Source organism: Pelophylax lessonae (assembly GCF_965119305.1).
Source record: "Pelophylax lessonae genome assembly, chromosome: 12".
Classification (NCBI taxonomy): domain Eukaryota; kingdom Metazoa; phylum Chordata; class Amphibia; order Anura; family Ranidae; genus Pelophylax; species Pelophylax lessonae.
The window spans coordinates 96,379,182-96,400,773 of record NC_138779.1 but is presented as its reverse complement, the minus strand read 5'-3'; the positions used below and the strand labels follow the sequence as shown (position 1 = coordinate 96,400,773).

The following is a 21,592-nucleotide window of genomic DNA, read 5'->3' as shown; positions in this document are numbered from 1 at the left end:
TGTACAACATTTAGACCATATACATCGACAAAGAGCCCATAATCAACAGATGCATGTGCAGATTGACAGAATTATGTTAACAGCAATAAATACTTACAGAGAGTCAACACACAACACAGCCAAATCTCACCTCCATAAATAACAAAGGGCCAAAAATGTTACCCATAAAACATGTGACACACAAATATATTGGACCTCTTCGTAGGTCAAATCTTTCCTGATGTCTGAGTGAGCTATATATAATCCAAGCAAACACACCCAGAATGGTAACGCCCAGTCCAAAAATTAACTGTGTGTATCCTGTGTGTTTTGGAGCATGCTCAGTTGCCAAAACAAGGGAAATAGAAATGAGGAATAGAAATGTATGTAGGTGTGTATAGTATATGTGAATTGAAAAAATTCTCTCTTGAAGTTTGCTAGTCATTATTTAGAATGTTTAGATACAGGAATACATACATATATATACAATTACGTGAGAGAGAGAGAAATATATATTTAGGGAAACAATTGAAACACACCTTTTGGGATTTGAGAAGTGAGATTGTGACGATTGACCAGATATGTAAGCCAACAATCTGACTCATCACTCATGAACATCCCTAAATTTGGCGTGGCAATTATATCAGGCGTTCTTATGTGCATTTTGGCTGGCGTTTTCCCAGGCGTTTTGACATGCATTTTTTGGGCAGGCATTGTTATATGAAATCACCTACAAAAGCCCCAAAAACAGACCACAAACACGTACATGTGAACGTAGCCCGTTTGGGGGCGTTTGAGGGGGATTTGTCCAGCTCAAGGATCAGCTCCCAAAACAGGCAAAAAATCCAATCCTATTCAGTTCAATGGCCCCTGTTCCCATGTGAGCATTTTGACGGCATGAGGAAAACACCCAACGCTCACTGAGAAATAGCACAATGATTAGGGAGTCTGCCTTCCTGCTGTAGGTTTGTAAGTTCGAATCCGGAAGGTGCCCTCTGTATGGGCAACACTTGGATATCTCCAATCCTCCAAATGTTGACATCATTAATTTTGTTCATGTTTGAAAAAGGCATGTGTATCAGCAAACTTTTAATCCAAAGACATGAACAAAATACAAAAGATGCCCCATAAAGTCAATATGTAGCAATATTGTGAGCTAAAGCTCTATTTGTTTGTTGGGCATACTTTGCTAATTAGCCAAGTATAAGGGATATATATATATATACCTTCAGTTAAATGTGTAGTAAAATGGTAACACTTGGCCATACCCATATGGAAGAAAAGGTAGTATTTGCAATATATTTCTAAAAACATTCTTTGGAAACACATAAAATATTGTCAAAATTGTGACATTTCCTTGATATGTGTGAAATGCTAATAATCTTTCTTTGAAATATGTTTTACATCTATTTTTTTTCTATCTGACGACCAATTCCCCAATGTAATATTTTGTGGGTTTTTTCAGAGAATGTGGAGGTTCTATATAAACACTGTAGATTTGACTGCTATGATTTCGGAGTTAGCAGGAAAGGTGTATGGAATGTGATGGTGTTTACTAAAGGATCCCTTGTTGGAAGTGTGCATGTTTTTCCAATTCCGCCGGTTTTTGCCATTTTCTATGGGCGAGACAGCGGATTTGCAAGCGGTATTCAAAAAAAAATTGACCCAAAATCGCGCTGGCGAAATTTTTTGAGCCAATTTGACGTTGCGCATGCGCACATTCGCGAGTTCGCAGCTCGCGGCTGGAGGAGCTGTTTAACCTTTCCACACTTTCGCAGATATCTCTCTTTCTAAGTCAGTTTTTGAGATTTTTTAAACGCAAGTCATCTCCAAATTGACTTCCACACCTTCCACAGTGATTTGGGATTTTTGGGGGTACAGGGGAAAATTTGGCTAAACTTTAGTCGAGCTTTTAGCTGGCGTGGTTTTAAGTCGCGCTCTGACCATATTGCATCTTAATGAATCTCACACTAGGCGCTATTTTCCGCCCGCCGTTCTTTGAATGCCAATTTCAGACTTAAATAATCGCCGCTTCGCAAAATCACGCCGAAACGCCAATTCGCCGTACTATGAATCAGGCCCATAATGTTTGTATATTGAATGCTGTAACGACGGATTTTAATTAATTACACTGAGATCTGGTTTCATGCTAGGTGTTTGACCATGTCAGTTCCTTTGATTAGGAACAAAATCCACATACAGTATATGCTTTCTATGTTTTTTATACCACCATCCCCAGCTACATTGGTGAAAAATAATTGCAAAAATCTGTGAAAAAAACAAGGATAGCAGAAAATCCACTGTGGACAAATGATTCTGTTCCCAAAAAAGGGGATGTCCAGCAAGATAAGGAGGCGCTAATACAATTATACATACAATTATGGCGTAACTCCACCTTACTTATTCGGTAATATTGATATAGTACCTTTACAGTACCCTCCCCCCCAACTTTGGTTTAGGTAGTTTCTCTCAGTCTTGGCAGGTGACTTGATTACAACACAGTGTGATACACAGTTTGGATATTCAGAGACACTCCCAAGTTTTTTAAGGTGCACATTCAGATGGAACCAATATTGGGTGGGACTGCCTCAAACAGAAATGTCCAGCGTGGCATTTGTGTGAATGGAGAAGGAAAAATTATTTTTCTTAAAGCAGAGCTAAACTTGGTAGCTTGGAGGAACCTTTGCCATAATGTGCAAATATACATCTTATAGTGCTGAGAATGGGCTGAGAGTGTTTTCAAATAGAATAGTTCATATTCCCATCGCACACCTTGCTGGATATTAGGCACATCTGTTGTGGGTGCTGCAGCGATCACCAGCTGGATCTATCACAGATACATACATATTCTCCAGAACACCATGGATCTTGCACAGCAGTACGAATAAACTTTTTAGGATCACATCAGGATTAGTGCAACTTTTCAGAGTCACGCATGCCTGACGAAGGGGTCCTGTGTGACTCCAAAACGTGGCACTTATCTTGATGTGACACTAAATAGGTGCCCATCTCTCTTAATAATTGTAGCAATGATTCATATCACATCCAGCAAATTTCCATCAACCTTTCACTCTGTGAAGCGATCAAGTTTGGGCTTTTGGGAGTAACTTTAGCGCAATCTAAATGTTACTTACAATACTCTGCATATGCAGTAAATAACTTGAACGCTCCTATGGGAATTGTGAATAGTTATAAATGAATTGCCTTTGCCATTTATGATACAGGAATACAAGTTGGCTTTGGTCAGTCCTGCTACTTCTGGTCCTAAAGATATTAAAGGACTTCTTTCATATTCCCATAACCTTTAAGCCCCGTACACACGTACCGATTGTCAGCCGTAAATATTCGGCCGACGACCGATTGGCCGATTGTAGGTTTGTTAAGCCCCGTACACACGTACCAATCGTCGGCCGAACGATCGGCCGTCTTTTGTCCAGGGCTGTCGTGTCTGTTGAAAACTGCAAAAGACTGCACACGAATTTTGTCGGCCAACAACAGCCGACGGCAGAAGTGATGTCATGTGATGGTTAACTTTCCGTGTGTTTTTTCTTTTCTGAGCATGCCCAGTCTTGCAAATCTGCTGATTGTCGGCCGAATTTTGTACTGACTGGCGAACAATCGGCCGTTCTGGTGTTGGCCAACAAAATTTTTAATGCCTACATGACAGATTCTTTTCGGCCGAAAGTGCGCTGTCTGCTGTCGGAAGCATCATACTAACAAGCCTACAATTGGCCGATCTGTTGTCGGCCGAATATTTACGGCCGACAATCGGTACGTGTGTACGGGGCTTTAGTATGATGCTTCCGACAGCCGACAGCGCACTTTTGGCCGAAAAGAATCTGTCGTGTAGGCATTAAAATTTTTGTTGGCCAACACCAGAACGGCCGATTGTTCGCCAGTCAGTACAGAATTCTGCCGACAATCAGCAGATTTGCAAGACTGGGCATGCTCAGAAAAGAAAAAACACACGGAAAGTTAACCATCACATGACATCACTTCTGCAGTCGGCTGCTGTTGGCCGACAAAATTCGTGTGCAGTCTTTTGCAGTTTTCAACAGACACGACAGCCCTGGACAAAAGACGGCCGATCGTTCGGCCGACGATCGGTACATGTGTACGGGGCTTTAGATTGCACTTAAGTTACTCCCGAAAGCCCAAACTTGATCGCTTCACAGAGTGAAAGGTTGATGGAAATTTGCTGGATGTGATATGAATCATTGCTACAATCTATTGTTTATTAAGGAAGATAGTCACCTATTTAGTGTCACTTATCTACCCATTGGGGGATTTACACTCTAAAGGGCCGTACACACTTGACGAAAATCGGACGAAATATCCTCCGATTTTTCTCTGTCTTCTCAGCGTTCATTACCGTTTTTAGTTGACAGTGCATAAATGTTCATGAAATTTCTCGTCCGATTTTTCTTTTTTTTGGCACATTTGTTCCAAGACTTCCGGATTGTCAGCAACTTCAGATCATGCGCGGTCTTTCGTATCCGATTTTTCACGGACGTACTGCATACACATTAAACGAAAATCGGTTGTCTGGGGATGGACGAAAAAATTTTGGTGTTTGTCCCTCCGTTTTTCGTTGAAAATGTCGGCATCGGCTGCTGAAAGTTGTGTACACACTAGGCGAAAATCGGACGATTTCACATCGGGCGGGAATTTTCGGCAGATTCTCTACTAGTGTGTACCCCACTTAACTCATGGTCATTGAGTACCTTTATGGTCACTGAATTCCTGGCTAAATCAACATCACTGCTGAGTCAGTTATGATCACAGGCACCAATACATCGTTTACCCACCCGGGATTGTTTTTATTCATGTTTTGAGTTATGTGTCTTGGTATGTGTTTCTGGAAGGTGTGAGTTACTCACATAGAATGTATTCTGTATACAGTATTCTATGTAAGTTAATATATATTCTATGTAAATTAATAAAAACATTTTTGTACATTATGCTGCATGGCTTACTTTAAGCCTACTTCATACAGTTTGTACTATACAGCTGTATATCCCCTTTTCCGTTTTTTGCATGCATATAGGCTAGTACCACACCTACTTGGTGAGTCAGCAAGTACGTTTACCCCTCACTACTGGGTGGTTGTTCACCTAGTCCTAGTATATGCTTTTTTCTGTTTTTTTGAACCCTTGAAATAACTTGCCACACCCAGGGAACCCTGCTAATACTGTATGTACTATATTTGCAGTAAATTAGTGCTACAGTCACTGGGAAGCATGTTCCTTACACTTGTGGTCATTGGGAGAATCCTATCCTCACAGATAGCTAAAGAGATCATTTGTGTCAGTGGTTCCTCATCTGAGAGGGAGAAATTGCTCATTGTTCAAGGAACAACTGGGAACCTCTGGGGAATCCCCTGGTTGAGAAAGGCATCTCTAAAGCCTTAGCCCAACACCGACCTGACGTGGTGGTATGCCTTCAAAGTACAAAACTCAGCCTGACCCTTGTTCTTCATAACACTTCACAAATGTTACATATTATTACAGTGTTTACCACCCTTGACTTTACTACAAATACATGCTGACTGCACAGAATCTTAGAAAGTGCTGCCAAACTGAGATAAGAGATAAGCCATTCTACAGTATAACTGAACCTGAGCAAGATAAGGAGGGTGTTGTACATTATACATTGAAGAAAACTGAAATTCACTGAATGAAAAATAGGCTTAGCAAATTAGACACTCTTGTTTCCATATCTGACTATTTTTTAATACTCTGTTTTTATTCATGTTCAGTAAGCACTTTGCAGAAAATGACTTGTAATAGAAGGGAGCTCATATACTTTACCATAAACTAGGGGTCAGTAAGGCTTCAGAAGAATTTTACTGATCTTATAGACAAGCATCGTCTGGCACAAAAGTTCCTACATAAGTGCCCGTTCACACCAGAATACAGTGTGCATTTCCCGCGCCACATTCAAAACGCACTGCAGTTGCAATCTACAGCAAGTGTTATTGTCAACGACACTCCAAATGCAGTTTGCCTGCATCTAATCACATGGTTTAGAAGTACCATGCGACCTGGTTGCAATGTGTTCTTTTAAAGTCATACATGCGCTGCTTTTGATGTGGCCCAGTCCATTCAAAATGAATTGGCTCAAATGGAACCGAACGTGAATCGCACAGGAACGTACAATGCTGGTGTGAACCGGCCTTCAATGATCAGTAAAATGCTTGCCATTAGATACAGTTTTAAAATTAATAAAATTGTAGTTCTACATTCTCCTACTTTTTTCAATACCAGAGTGTTCTCTTTGCATCTATGTATTCATGTATACATGCGTTTATATGCATTTACACCTGATTTTTTTTGGCTACAATTCTGAATGAAGTGCATGTTTACACACCTGTGTGCATGCCCCCATTACAAACAATATATCTTCATTCAAATCTGTAATAAAAACCAATTTGAAATGCGTTTTTTACATCCATGTGCATGAAGCCTTGAATCAGAAGCCCCTTAGCTTTTTGCTATGTTTTTGGGTTGTTGGGGGAAACTGAAAGTGGTTGTAAAGTCAGATGATTTTTTATCCTAATGTATTCTATGCAATAAGATAATAAACCTTCTGTGTGCAGCAGCCCCCCTTAGCCCCCCTAATACCTATCTGAGCCCATCTTGATCCAGTGATGTTGCAGGATAGTCATGGCAGCCCAAGACAATCCCTCTTCATTGGCTGAGATGGCAGCGCGATGCCATTGGCTCCCGCTGCTGTCAATCAAATTCAGTGAGCCAATGAGGAAAGAGAGGGGATGGAGCCTGGTCGCGGCTCCGTGTCTGAATGGACACAAGGAGCTTTGGCTCGGCTCGGGTGCCCCCATAGCAAGCTGCTTGCTGTGGGGGCACTCAACAGGAGGGAGGGGCCATGAGCACCAAAGAGGGACCCGAGAAGAGGAGGATCTGGGCTGCTCTGTGCAAAACCATTACACATATATATAACATGTTTATTATTTTTAATGAAAAAAAAAACGAGGTTTTACAATGACTTGAAACATCTGGAGGAGCCCCCTCCTTCTTATTGTTGTTCCTGACAATTACATGTATATTATATAGATAAATTGATGTTTTCTCAATTAGGGTAAGGGGATGGTAGGTGGTAGGACAGTGAAACCATAAAGTAAAACAGAGGGCACACTGCCTAGTGCATTATCCTTAAAACATAATTTTTTCACTTCTTATAAAAGGTGTTACATAGGGCCTAATTCACTATAAGGGAGTAGAGCTGCTCACTTCTCCAAAAATAACTCCAGCCTAAACTCATTAGCATCCTAATTAGGTGACGTTGCTGGAGTTAAACCTTCAACTAGGTGCTTTAGTGAATTCGGAGTTTGAGTTAACCAAATTCCCTTTGTGTTTTTCATAAAAGGAGATTTGTCTATTCTGAATCACTATTGCACAGATATGTCATCTATTATGGTTTATTTTAATTTTAAGGTATAGTTATGTATCTTATGTGTTTTAACCTTTAGATTTACTAATAACAGACTACACAGCTGTCTAATTAGCAATCTTCATTCTTTATTCATCTGAAACTTTCAGGCATGTCTGCTTGTATTCAGCACTTTGGTGTAGTGGTCTATGCTCATAGACAAAGATTGCTAGGTCATGAGTTCAAGGCCCAACCATGATAACACCCTGTGTGCTCACAGTTGTGTGTCATTATTTTTTGCCACATAGTAATACATTGGCTACATCACCTAAAATTGCATGTCAATGGTCATGTATATTCAAAAAACAGACACGCATATGTGCAGGGTGCAATTATGCATTTGCCAAGTTTCAGTATTTATTTACAGTTGTCTAAAATTTAAGGAGGTGATGGCACACTTGGGATTTGAACTCATGCTCTCAGTGTTTATAGATAGGAACACTAACCACTAAACCATTGAGCTGAGCATGATAACCCATGGAATATTTAGTCCCATGTTTCAATAGTTAACCACTTCCTTACAGGGCAGTTACACCCCTTCCTGCCCAGGCCAATTTTCAGCTTTGTATGCTGTTGCATTTTGAATGACAGTTGCACGGTCATGCAACCCTGTACCTAACACAAATGTGTCACGTACCTGGTAGGTGAGTCTGACGTGTAGAGGAGGGCCTCTCGTACAACTCCAGCTCGTGGGCCTCTGATAGTGAGACAGCGGCCACAGGAGCACGGTGACGTAGAAGTGCCTGTAATCAGTCCAGTAGTAGCGTGGCTGCAGTGAGCGGGCTGGTATGAGACTGCTGGGAGCGAGCTTGCTGGGCTGGAGTTGTAGCAGGCCGGATGAGCAGGGTGCAGGTTCAAACAAGCCGGGTAGGTAATGATCGGGCAGGAAGGACATAGACGATAGGCAGCAGAGTAATCGGGTCACAAGCCGGTCGGTACCAGGAGAGCAGCAATGCAGGATCAACAGGCAGGAGCGAAATCCAGAAGACAAGCCAGGGTCAGGGTAGGAAGCAGACAAGCACAGGTTAGAGACAACAAGCCGGATCAAGATCAGAGGTCACATGGAGTCAGGAACAGTACACAGGAAGCTGCAGACCAAACAGCAATGAATCCATTATTCCTTAATTTATATAAATTTTTAGCTAAATCTATACATACACACTTTAATTATTTCTTACAATTTAGCCCCACACACACACTCCTCCCCCCCACACACACACACACTCCTCCCCCCCCACACACACACACTCCTCCCCCCACACACACACACTCCTCCCCCCCACACACACACACTCCCCCCCACACACACACACACACACTCCCCCCCCCCCCCCCACACACACACACACTCCCCCCCACACACACACACACTCCTCCCCCCCACACACACACACCCACACTCCCCCCCACACACACACACTCCCCCCACACACACACACTCCCCCCACACACACACACCTCCGCTCCAAACACACACTCCCCCCCCCCCCCACACACACACACACACTGCTCCCCCCCCACACACACACTCCCCCCCCCCCACACACACACACTCCTCTCACACACACACACACTCCTCCCCCCCCACACACACACACTCTCCTCCCTCACACACACACACACACACACACTCCTCCCCCCCACACACACTCCTCCCCCACACACTCCTCCCCCCCCACACACACACACTCCTCCTCCCCCCCACACACACACACACACACACTCCCCCCCCCCACACACACTCACTCACTCCTCCTCCCCCCCACACACACACACACTCCTCCCCCCCACACACACACTCCTCCCCCCCACACACATACACACACTCCTCCCCCCCACACACACACACACCATTCCCCCCCGCCATACACACCCACACACACTTCACTGGAGTAAAGGGAGAAACCCTACCCCTGCCGCTGTACATGGAGAAACCCTACCCATGTTCATACTGTACTGGCATTGCACACAAATACAAGAAATGCATTACATTCAATATGCTGACGGTAATTACGGTAGTGCCCTTTATTTACACTAACGTGTACTTGCGGTACTGCCCTTTATTCATGTTGATGGGAAATTACAGTAGTGCCCTTTATTTACACTGACATATACTTACGGTAGTGCCCTTTTTTCATACTGATGGAAAAATTACGGTAGTGACCTTTATTTAGGCTGATGGGTAAATACGGTAGTGCACTTTATTTATGCTGACGGGTAATTACGGTAGTGCCCTTTATGTATACTGACGAGAACTTACGGTAGTGCCCTTTATTTACACTGACGGGTAATTACGGCAGTGCCCTTTATTTATGCTGACAGGTAATTACGGTAGTGCCTTTATTTATGCTGACGAGTAATTACGGTATTGCCCTTTATTTATGCTGACGGATAATTACGGTAGTGCCCTTTATTTAGGCTGACGGGTAATTACGGTAGTGCTCTTTATTTACGCTGATGGGTAATTACGGCAGTGCCCTTTATCTATGTTGATGTGTAATTACGGTAATGCCCTTTATTTATGCTGACGAGTAATTACGGCAGTGCCCTTTATTTGCGCTGACGTGTACTTACGGTCGTGCCCTTTATTTATGCTGACGGGTAATTACGGTAGTGCGATTTATTTATGCTGACGGGTAATTACGTTAGTGCCTTTTATTTATGCTGATGTGTAATTACGGTAGGGCCTTTATTTATGCTGACGGGTAATTACGGTAGTGCCCTTTATTTATGCTGACTGACGTGTAATTACGGTTGTGCCCTTTATTTATGCTGACAGGTAATTACGGTAGTGCCCTTTATTTATGCTGACAGGTAATTACGGTAAAGTCCTTTATGCTGAAGGGTAATTATGGTAGTGCCCTTTATGCTGAAGGGTAATTACGGTAGTGCCCTTTATTTATGCTGACGGATAATTATGGTAGTGTCCTTTATTTACGCTGATGGGTAAAGTACGGTAGTGCCCTTTATTAATGCGGAAGTGTACTTACGGTAATGCCCTTTATTTACACTGACGTGTACTTACGGTAGTGCCCTTTATTCGTGCTGATGGTTAATTACGGTAGTGACCTTTATTTACACTGACGTGTATTTACGGCAGTGCCCTTTTTTCATGCTGATGGGTAATTACGGTAGTGCGCTTTATTTATGCTGACGGGTAATTACGTTAGTGCCCTTTATTCATGCTGATGTGTAATTACGGTAGTGCCCTTTATTTATGCTGATGGGTAATTACGGTAGTGCCCTTTATTTATGCTGACTGACGTGTAATTGCGGTTGTGCCCTTTATTTATGCTAACAGGTAATTACGGTAGTGCCCTTTATTTATGCTGACAGGTAATTATGGTAAAGTCATTTATGCTGAAGGGTAATTATGGTAGTGCCCTTTATTTATGCTGAAGGGTAATTACGGTAGTGCCCTTTATTTATGCTGACAGATAATTATGGTAGTGTCCTTTATTTACGCTGATAGGTAAAGTACGGTAGTGCCCTTTATTAATGCTGAAGTGTACTTACGGTAATGCCCTTTATTCATGCTCATGGGTAATTACGGTAGTGCCCTTTATTTACGCTGACGTGTACTTACAATAGTGCCCTTTATTCATGGGGTTTGCGAAATCTGATAGAACACCGGAAATGACGTAGGTTGGAAAATCTGACGGGGTAGGGAAATCTGATAGAACACCGGAAATGACGTAGGTTGGAAAATCTGGGAAATGATGGAAATGACATAGGTAGGGAAATCTGATAGAACACCGGAAATTACGTAGGTTGGAAAATCTGATGGGGTAGGGGAATCTGAACACCGGAAATGAGCTAGGTTGGAAAATCCGATGGGGTAGGGAAATCTGATAGAACACCAGAAATGATGTATTTTGGAAAATCTGATGGGGTAGGGAAATCTGATAGAACACCGGAAATGACATAGGTAGGGAAATCTGGGAAGTAATGGAAATGACATAGGTAGGAAAATCTGCTGGAGTAGAGAAATCTGATAGAACACCGGGAAATGACGTAGGTTGGAAAATCTGATGGGGTAGGGGAATCTGATAGAACACCGGAAATGACGTAGGTTGGAATATCTGATGGGGTAGGGAAATCTGATAGAACACCGAAAATGACGTAGGTTGGAAAACCTGATGGGTTAGGGAAATCTGATAGAACACCGGAAATGACATAGATAGGGAAATCTGATGGGGTAGGGAAATCTGATAGAACACCGGAAATTACATAGGTTGGAAAATCTGATGGGGTAGGGGAATCTGATAGAACACCGGAAATGACATAGGTAGGGGAATCTGGGAAGTGATTAAAATGACATAGGTAGGGAAATCTGCTGGAGTAGGGAAATCTGATAGAACACCGGAAATTACGTAGGTTGGAAAATCTGATGGGGTAGGGAAATCTGATAGAACACCGGAAATGACGTAGGTTGGAAAATTTGACGGGGTAGGGAAATCTGATAGAACACCGGAAATGACGTAGGTTGGAAAATCTGACGGGGTAGGGAAATCTGATAGAACACCGGAAATTACATAGGTAGGGAAATCTGGGAAGTAATGGAAATGACATAGGTAGGAAAATCTGCTGGAGTAGGGAAATCTGATAGAACACCGGGAAATGACGTAGGTTGGAAAATCTGATGGGGTAGGGGAATCTGATAGAACACCGGAAATGACGTAGGTTGGAATATCTGATGGGGTAGGGAAATCTGATAGAACACCGAAAATGACGTAGGTTGGAAAACCTGATGGGTTAGGGAAATCTGATAGAACACCGGAAATGACATAGATAGGGAAATCTGATAGAACACTGGAAATGACATAGGTTGGAAAATCTGATGGTGTAGGGGAATCTGATAGAACACCGGAAATGACATAGGTAGGGGAATCTGGGAAGTGATGGAAATGACATAGGTAGGGAAATCTGCTGGAGTAGGGAAATCTGATAGAACACCGGAAATTACGTAGGTTGGAAAATCTGATGGGGTAGGGAAATCTAATAGAACACCGGAAATTACGTAGGTTGGAAAATTTGACGGGGTAGGGAAATCTGATAGAACACCGGAAATGATGTAGGTTGGAAAATCTGACGGGGTAGGGAAATCTGATAGAACACCGGAAATAACGTAGGTTGGCAAATCTGATGGGGTAGGGGAATCTGATAGAACACCGGAAATGACATAGGTAGGGGAATCTGGGAAGTGATGGAAATGACATAGGTAGGGAAATCTGCTGGAGTAGGGAAATCTGATAGAACACCGGAAATGACGTAGGTTGGAAAATCTGATGGGGTAGGGAAATCTGATAGAACACCGGAAATGACGTAGGTTGGAAAATTTGACGGGATAGGGAAATCTGATAGAACACCGGAAAAGACGTAGGTTGGGAAATCTGACGGGGTAGGGAAATCTGATAGAACACCGGAAATGTCATAGGTAGGGAAATCTGATGGGGTAGGGAAATCTTGATAGAACACATGAAATGACATAGGCAGGGAAATCTGATAGAACACCGGAAATGACGTAGGTAGGGAAATCTGATGGAGAAGGGGAATCTGATAGAACACCGGAAATGACGTAGGTTGGAAAATCTGATGGGGTAGGGGAATCTGAACACCGGAAATGAGTTAGGTTGGAAAATCCGATGGGGTAGGGAAATCTGATAGAACACCAGAAATGATGTATTTTGGAAAATCTGATGGGGTAGGGAAATCTGATAGAACTCCGGAAATGACATAGGTAGGGAAATCTGGGAAGTGATGGAAATGACATAGGTAGGGAAATCTGCTGGAGTAGGGAAATCTGATAGAACACCGGAAATGACGTAGGTTGGAAAATCTGATGCGGTAGGGGAATCTGATAGAACACCGGAAATGACACAGGTTGGAAAATCTGATGGGGTAGGGAAATCTGATGGAGTATGGAAATCTGATAGAACACCGTAAATGACGTAGGTTGGAAAATCTGATGGGGTAGGGAAATCTGATAGAACACTGGAAATGTCATAGGTAGGGAAATCTGATAGAACACATGAAATGACATAGGCAGGGAAATCTGATAGAACATAGAAAATTGTGGAAGATTGGGAAGGAAGGATTTTCCAGGCACATAGATTACTTAAAAGCAATTTTATTCAAATTCCATAACATATAATATTGGGGAAAGGAAACAAATGATCACAAGACAAAAAATTGAAAATATATATGAAATAAAATTGACTGGGCAGTCAAATAAGTAACATACAGTAGTTCTACTCGGTATAGTCATGCATAATTACAATGTTATTGGTCAAAAAATGCGACTATAAATACGTGACGAAAAATGCTGTCAGAGGTCAATCCAATGGCAAGCACTATCCTGCATATACTCAGATAATGGTGACAAAGAGTAATGGTTCAATTGCTCAACATGTTTCGCCTCATATAGAGGCTTCGTCTGGAGCCTACTTGTAATTAGAATGGATAATTCTGTATATTTGTTATGCAGGACAAACGTCACCGCAGAAACATGATAATTAATAACGAAGGGACATTCATGGATAAGTACAGAGCTCGGTATCATAACAAAGGGACTGGCCCAGGGGTGGTAAAGCCTGGGTGCCACCAAACACTACAACTATAGAAGCATATCTCCATGTGTCCCATCGTTATTAATTATCATGTTTCTGAGGTGACGTTTGTCCTGCATAACAAATATACAGAATTATCCATTCTAATTACAAGTAGGCTCCAGACGAAGCCTCTATATGAGGCGAAACATGTTGAGCAATTGAACCATTACTCTTTGTCACCATTATCTGAGTATATACAGGATAGTGCTTGCCATTGGATTGACCTCTGACAGCATTTTTCGTCACGTATTTATAGTCGCATTTTTTGACCAATAACATTGTAATTATGCATGACTATACCGAGTAGAACTACTGTATGTTACTTATTTGACTGCTCAGCCAATTTTGGTTCCAGTCAATTTTATTTCATATATATTTTCAATTTTTTGTCTTGTGATCATTTGTTTCCTTTCCCCAATATTATATGTTATGGAATTTGAATAAAATTGCTTTTAAGTAATTTATGTGCCTGGAAAATCCTTCCTTCCCAATCTTCCACAATTTTCTATGTAGCAAACTCTAGGATTGGCACGTTTAATATCAAACCTATAATTTCCGGTGTTCTATCAGGTGTTCTACCTATGTCATTTCCGAAATTTCCGGTGTTCTATTAGATTTCCCTACTTATGTAATTTCTGTCATTTCCGGTGTTCTATCAGATTTCCCAACCCCATCAGATTTCCCTACCTACGTCATTTACGGTGTTCTATCAGGTGTTCTACCTATGTCATTTCCATAATTTCCGGTGTTCTATTAGATTTCCCTACCTACGTCATTTCCGGTGTTCTATCAGATTTCCCTACCCCACCAGATTTTCCAACCTACGTCATTTCCGGTGTTTTATCAGATTTCCCTACCTATGTCATTTCCGTAATTTCCGGTGTTCTATTAGATTTCCCTACCTATGTAATTTCTGTCATTTCCGGTGTTCTATCAGATTTCCCTACCCCATCAGATTAACCAACCTACGTCATTTCCGGTGTTCAATCAGGTGTTCTACCTATGTAATTTCCGTAATTTCCGGTGTTCTATTAGTTTTCCCTACCTATGTAATTTCTGTCATTTACGGTGTTTTATCAGATTTCCCTACCCCATCAGATTTCCCAACCTACGTCATTTATGGTGTTCTATCAGATTTCCCAACCCCATCAGATTTTACAACCTTAGTCATTTCCGGTGTTCTATCAGATTTCCCAACCCCATCAGATTTTCCAACCTTAGTCATTTCCGGTGTTCTATCAGATTTCCCAACCCCATCAGATTTTCCAACCTATGTCATTTTCGTAATTTCCGGTGTTCCATTAGGTTTCCCTACCTACGTCATTTCCGGTGTTCTATCAGATTTCCCAACCCCATCAGATTTTCCAACCTTCGTCATTTCCGGTGTTCTATCAGATTTCCCAACCCCATCAGATTTTCCAACCTATGTCATTGTCGTAATTTCCGGTGTTCTATTAGATTTCCCTACTTATGTAATTTCTGTCATTTCCAGTGTTGTATCAGATTTCCATACCTGATCAGATCATCCAACCTACCTCATTTCCGATGTTCTATCAGATTTCCCTACCCCATCAGAATTTCCAACCTACGTCATTTCTGGTGTTCTATCAGATTTCCCAACCCCATCAGATTTTCCAACCTTCGTCATTTCCGGTGTTCTATCAGATTTCCCAACCCCATAAGATTTTTCAACCTTCGTCATTTCCGGTGTTCTATCAGATTTCCCTACCCCATCAGATTAACCAACCTACGTCATTTCCGGTGTTCTATCATATTTCCCAACCCCATCAGATTTTACAACCTTAGTCATTTCCGATGTTCTATCAGATTTCCCTACCCCATCAGATTTTCTAACCTTCTTCATTTCCGGTGTTCTATCAGATTTCCCTACCCCATCAGATTAACCAACCTACGTCATTTACGGTGTTCTATCAGATTTCCCAACCCCATCAGATTTTACAACCTTAGTCATTTCCGATGTTCTATCAGATTTCCCTACCCCATCAGATTTTCTAACCTTCTTCATTTCCGGTGTTCTATCAGATTTCCCTACCCCATCAGATTTTCCAACCTTCGTCATTTCCGGTGTTCTATCAGATTTCCCAACCCCATCAGATTTTCCAACCTATGTCATTGTCGTAATTTCCGGTGTTCTATTAGATTTCCCTACTTATGTAATTTCTGTCATTTCCAGTGTTGGATCAGATTTCCATACCTGATCAGATCATCCAACCTACCTCATTTCCGATGTTCTATCAGATTTCCCTACCCCATCAGAATTTCCAACCTACGTCATTTCTGGTGTTCTATCAGATTTCCCAACCCCATCAGATTTTCCAACCTTCGTCATTTCCGGTGTTCTATCAGATTTCCCAACCCCATAAGATTTTTCAACCTTTGTCATTTCCGGTGTTCTATCAGATTTCCCTACCCCATCAGATTAACCAACCTACGTCATTTCCGGTGTTCTATCATATTTCCCTTCCCTACCCCATCAGATTTCCCAACCTACGTCATTTCCAGTGTTCTATCAGATTTCCCTACCCCATCAGAATTTCCAACCTACGTCATTTCTATGTTCTATCAGATTTCCCTACCCCATCAGATTTTCCAACCTATGTCATTTTCGTAATTTCCAGTGTTCTATTAGATTTCCCTACTTATGTAATTTCTGTCAATTCCTGTGTTGTATCAGATTTCCCTACCCCATCAGATTTCCCTACCTACGTAATTTCCGGTGTTCTATCAGGTGTTCTAACTATGTCATTTCTGTCATTTCCGGTGTTCTTAATTAGATTTCCCTACCTACGTCATTTCTGGTGTTCTATCAGATTTCCCTACCCCATCAGATTAACCAACCTACGTCATTTCCGGTGTTCTATCAGATTTCTCTACCCCGTCAGATTTTCCAATCTAAGTCATTTCCGGTGTTCTATCAGATTTCCCAACCCCATCAGATTTTCCAACCTATGTCATTTCCGGTGTTCTATTAGATTTCCCTACCTATGTAATTTCTGTCAATTCTGGTGTTCTATCAGATATCCCTACCCCATCAGATTTCCCAACCTACGTCATTTCCGGTGTTCTATTAGATTTCCCTACCTATGTAATTTCTGTCATTTCCGGTGTTCTTTCAGATTTATTAGATTTCCCTACCTATGTAATTTCTGTCATTTCCGGTGTTCTATCAGATTTCCCAACCCCATCAGATTTTCCAACCTTCGTCATTTCCGGTGTTCTATCAGATTTCCCTACCCCATCAGATTAACCAACCTTCGTCATTTCCGGTGTTCTATCATATTTCCCTACCCCATCAGAATTTCCAACCTACGTCATTTCCGTTGTTCTAGCAGGTGTTCTACCTATGTCATTTCCTTTATTTCCGCTGTTCTATTAGATTTCCCTACCTATGTAATTTCTGTCAATTCTGGTGTTCTATCAGATATCCCTACCCCATCAGATTTCCCAACCTACGTCATTTCCGGTGTTCTATTAGATTTCCCTACCTATGTAATTTCCGTAATTTCCAGTGTCCCTACCTATATAATTTCTGTCATTTCCGGTGTTCTTTCAGATTTATTAGATTTCCCTACCTATGTAATTTCTGTCATTTCCGGTGTTCTATCAGATTTCCCAACCCCATCAGATTTTCCAACCTATGTCATTTTCGTAATTTCCGGTGTTCCATTAGGTTTCCCTACCTACGTCATTTCCGGTGTTCTATCAGATTTCCCAACCCCATCAGATTTTCCAACCTTCGTCATTTCCGGTGTTCTATCAGATTTCCCAACCCCATCAGATTTTCCAACCTATGTCATTGTCGTAATTTCCGGTGTTCTATTAGATTTCCCTACTTATGTAATTTCTGTCATTTCCAGTGTTGTATCAGATTTCCATACCTGATCAGATCATCCAACCTACCTCATTTCCGATGTTCTATCAGATTTCCCTACCCCATCAGAATTTCCAACCTACGTCATTTCTGGTGTTCTATCAGATTTCCCAACCCCATCAGATTTTCCAACCTTCGTCATTTCCGGTGTTCTATCAGATTTCCCAACCCCATAAGATTTTTCAACCTTCGTCATTTCCGGTGTTCTATCAGATTTCCCTACCCCATCAGATTAACCAACCTACGTCATTTCCGGTGTTCTATCATATTTCCCAATCCCATCAGATTTTACAACCTTAGTCATTTCCGATGTTCTATCAGATTTCCCTACCCCATCAGATTTTCCAACCTTCGTCATTTCCGGTGTTCTATCATATATCCCTACCCCATCAGAATTTCCAACCTACGTCATTTCCGTTGTTCTATCAGGTGTTCTACCTATGTCATTTCCTTTATTTACGCTGTTCTATTAGATTTCCCTACCTATGTAATTTCTGTCAATTCCGGTGTTCTATCAGATATCCCTACCCCATCATATTTCCCAACCTACGTCATTTGCGGAGTTCTATTAGATTTCCCTACCTATGTAATTTCTGTCATTTCCGGTGTTCTTTCAGATTTATTTGATTTCCCTACCTATGTAATTTCTGTCATGTCCGGTGTTTTATCAGATTTCCCTACCCCATCAGATTTCCCTACCTACATCATTTACGGTGTTCTATCAGGTGTTCTACCCATGTCATTTCCGTAATTTCTGGTGTTCTATTAGATTTCCCTATCTATGTAATTTCTGTCATTTCCGGTGTTTTATCAGATTTCCCTACCCCATCAGAATTTCCAGCCTACGTCATTTCTGGTGTTCTATCAGATTTCCCAACCCCATCAGATTTTCCAACCTTCGTCATTTCCGGTGTTCTATCAGATTTCCCAACCCCATCAGATTTTCCAACCTACGTCATTTCTGGTGTTCTATCAGATTTCCTTACCCCATCAGAATCTCCAACCTACGTCATTTCCGGTGTTCTATCAGATTTCTCTACCCCGTCAGATTTTCCAACCTAAGTCATTTCCGGTGTTCTATCAGATTTCCCAACCCCATCAGATTTTCCAACCTATGTCATTTTCGTAATTTCCGGTGTTCTATTAGATTTCCCTACTTATGTAATTTCTGTCATTTCCGGTGTTGTATCAGATTTCCATACCCCATCAGATTTCCCTACCTACGTCATTTACGGTGTTCTATCAGGTGTTCTACACATGTCATTTCCGGTGTTCTATTAGATTTCCCTACCTATGTAATTTCTGTAATTTCCGGTGTTTTATCAGATTTCCCTACCCCATCAGATTTCCCAACCTACGTCATTTCCGGTGTTCTATCAGATTTCCCAACCCCATCAGATTTCCCAACCTACGTCATTTCCGGTGTTCTATCAGATTTCCCAACCCCATCAGATTTTCCAACCTTCGTCATTTCCGGTGTTCTATCAGATTTCCCAACCCCATCAGATTTTCCAACCTTCGTCATTTCCGGTGTTCTATCATATATCCCTACCCCATCAGAATTTCCAACCTACGTCATTTCTGTTGTTCTATCAGGTGTTCTACCTATGTCATTTCCTTTATTTCCGCTGTTCTATTAGATTTCCCTACCTATGTAATTTCTGTCAATTCCGGTGTTCTATCAGATATCCCTACCCCATCATATTTCCCAACCTACGTCATTTGCGGAGTTCTATTAGATTTCCCTACCTATGTAATTTCTGTCATTTCCGGTGTTCTTTCAGATTTATTTGATTTCCCTACCTATGTAATTTCTGTCATTTCCGGTGTTTTTTTTAGATTTCCCTACCCCATCAGATTTTCCAACCTTCGTCATTTCCGGTGTTCTATCAGATTTCCCAACCCCATCAGGTTTTCCAACATACGTCATTTCCGGTGTTCTATCAGATTTCCTTACCCCATCAGAATCTCCAACCTACGTCATTTCCGGTGTTCTATCAGATTTCCCAACCTCATCAGATTTTCCAACCTTCGTCATTTCCGGTGTTCTATCAGATTTCCCAACCCCATCAGATTTTCCAACCTTCGTCATTTCCGGTGTTCTATCATATTTCCCTACCCCATCAGAATTTCCAACCTACGTCATTTCCGTTGTTCTATCAGGTGTTCTACCTATGTCATTTCCTTTATTTACGCTGTTCTATTAGATTTCCCTACCTATGTAATTTCTGTCAATTCCGGTGTTCTATCAGATATCCCTACCCCATCATATTTCCCAACCTACGTCATTTGCGGAGTTCTATTAGATTTCCCTACCTATGTAATTTCTGTCATGTCCGGTGTTTTATCAGATTTCCCTACCCCATCAGATTTCCCTACCTACATCATTTACGGTGTTCTATCAGGTGTTCTACCCATGTCATTTCCGTAATTTCTGGTGTTCTATTAGATTTCCCTATCTATGTAATTTCTGTCATTTCCGGTGTTTTATCAGATTTCCCTACCCCATCAGAATTCCCAGCCTACGTCATTTCTGGTGTTCTATCAGATTTCCCAACCCCATCAGATTTTCCAACCTTCGTCATTTCCGGTGTTCTATCAGATTTCCCTACCCCATCAGATTAACCAACCTACGTCATTTCCGTTGTTCTATCAGGTGTTCTACCTATGTCATTTCCTTTATTTCCGCTGTTCTATTAGATTTCCCTACCTATGTAATTTCTGTCAATTCTGGTGTTCTATCAGATATCCCTACCCCATCAGATTTCCCAACCTACGTAATTTCCGGTGTTCTATTAGATTTCCCTACCTATGTAATTTCCGTAATTTCCAGTGTCCCTACCTATGTAATTTCTGTCATTTCCGGTGTTCTTTCAGATTTATTAGATTTCCCTACCTATGTAATTTCTGTCATTTCCGGTGTTCTATCAGATTTCCCAACCCCATCAGATTTTCCAACCTTCGTAATTTCCGGTGTTCTATCAGATTTCCCTACCCCATCAGATTGACCAACCTACGTCATGTCCGGTGTTCTATCAGGTGTTCTACCTATGTTATTTCCTTTATTTCCGCTGTTCTATTAGATTTCCCTACCTATGTAATTTCTGTAAATTCCTGTGTTCTATCAGATATCCCTACCCCATCAGATTTCCCAACCTACGTCATTTCCGGTGTTCTATTAGATTTCCCTACCTATGTAATTTCCGCTGTTCTATTAGATTTCCCTACCTATGTAATTTCTGTCACTTCTGGTGTTCTATCAGATTTCCCTACCCCATCAGATTAACCAACCTACGTCATTTCCGGTGTTCTATCAGATTTCTCTACCCCGTCAGATTTTCCAACCTAAGTCATTTCAGGTGTTCTATCAGATTTCCCAACCCCATCAGATTTTACAACCTTAGTCATTTCCGGTGTTCTATTAGATTTCCCTACTTATGTAATTTCTGTCATTTCCGGTGTTGTATCAGATTTCCATACCCCATCAGATTTCCCTACCTACGTCATTTACGGTGTTCTATCAGGTGTTCTACACATGTCATTTCCGGTGTTCTATTAGATTTCCCTACCTATGTAATTTCTGTCATTTCCGGTGTTTTATCAGATTTCCCTACCCCATCAGAATTTCCAGCCTACGTCATACCCCATCAGATTTCCCTAC

General features: G+C 41.6%; 1 protein-coding gene across 1 annotated transcript in view; it reads left to right on the top strand.

Moving 5' to 3' along the window:
• The first annotated feature begins 5,544 nt into the window (after positions 1-5,544).
• LOC309568200 (ferritin heavy chain B-like) overlaps positions 5,545-21,592 on the top strand; it is a 74,075-nt gene continuing 58,027 nt past the window's right edge. The window contains exon 1 of the mRNA XM_082273835.1: positions 5,545-5,667. The gene's annotated coding sequence lies outside the window, so the exon portion shown is untranslated. The remainder of the gene's footprint in view (positions 5,668-21,592) is intronic.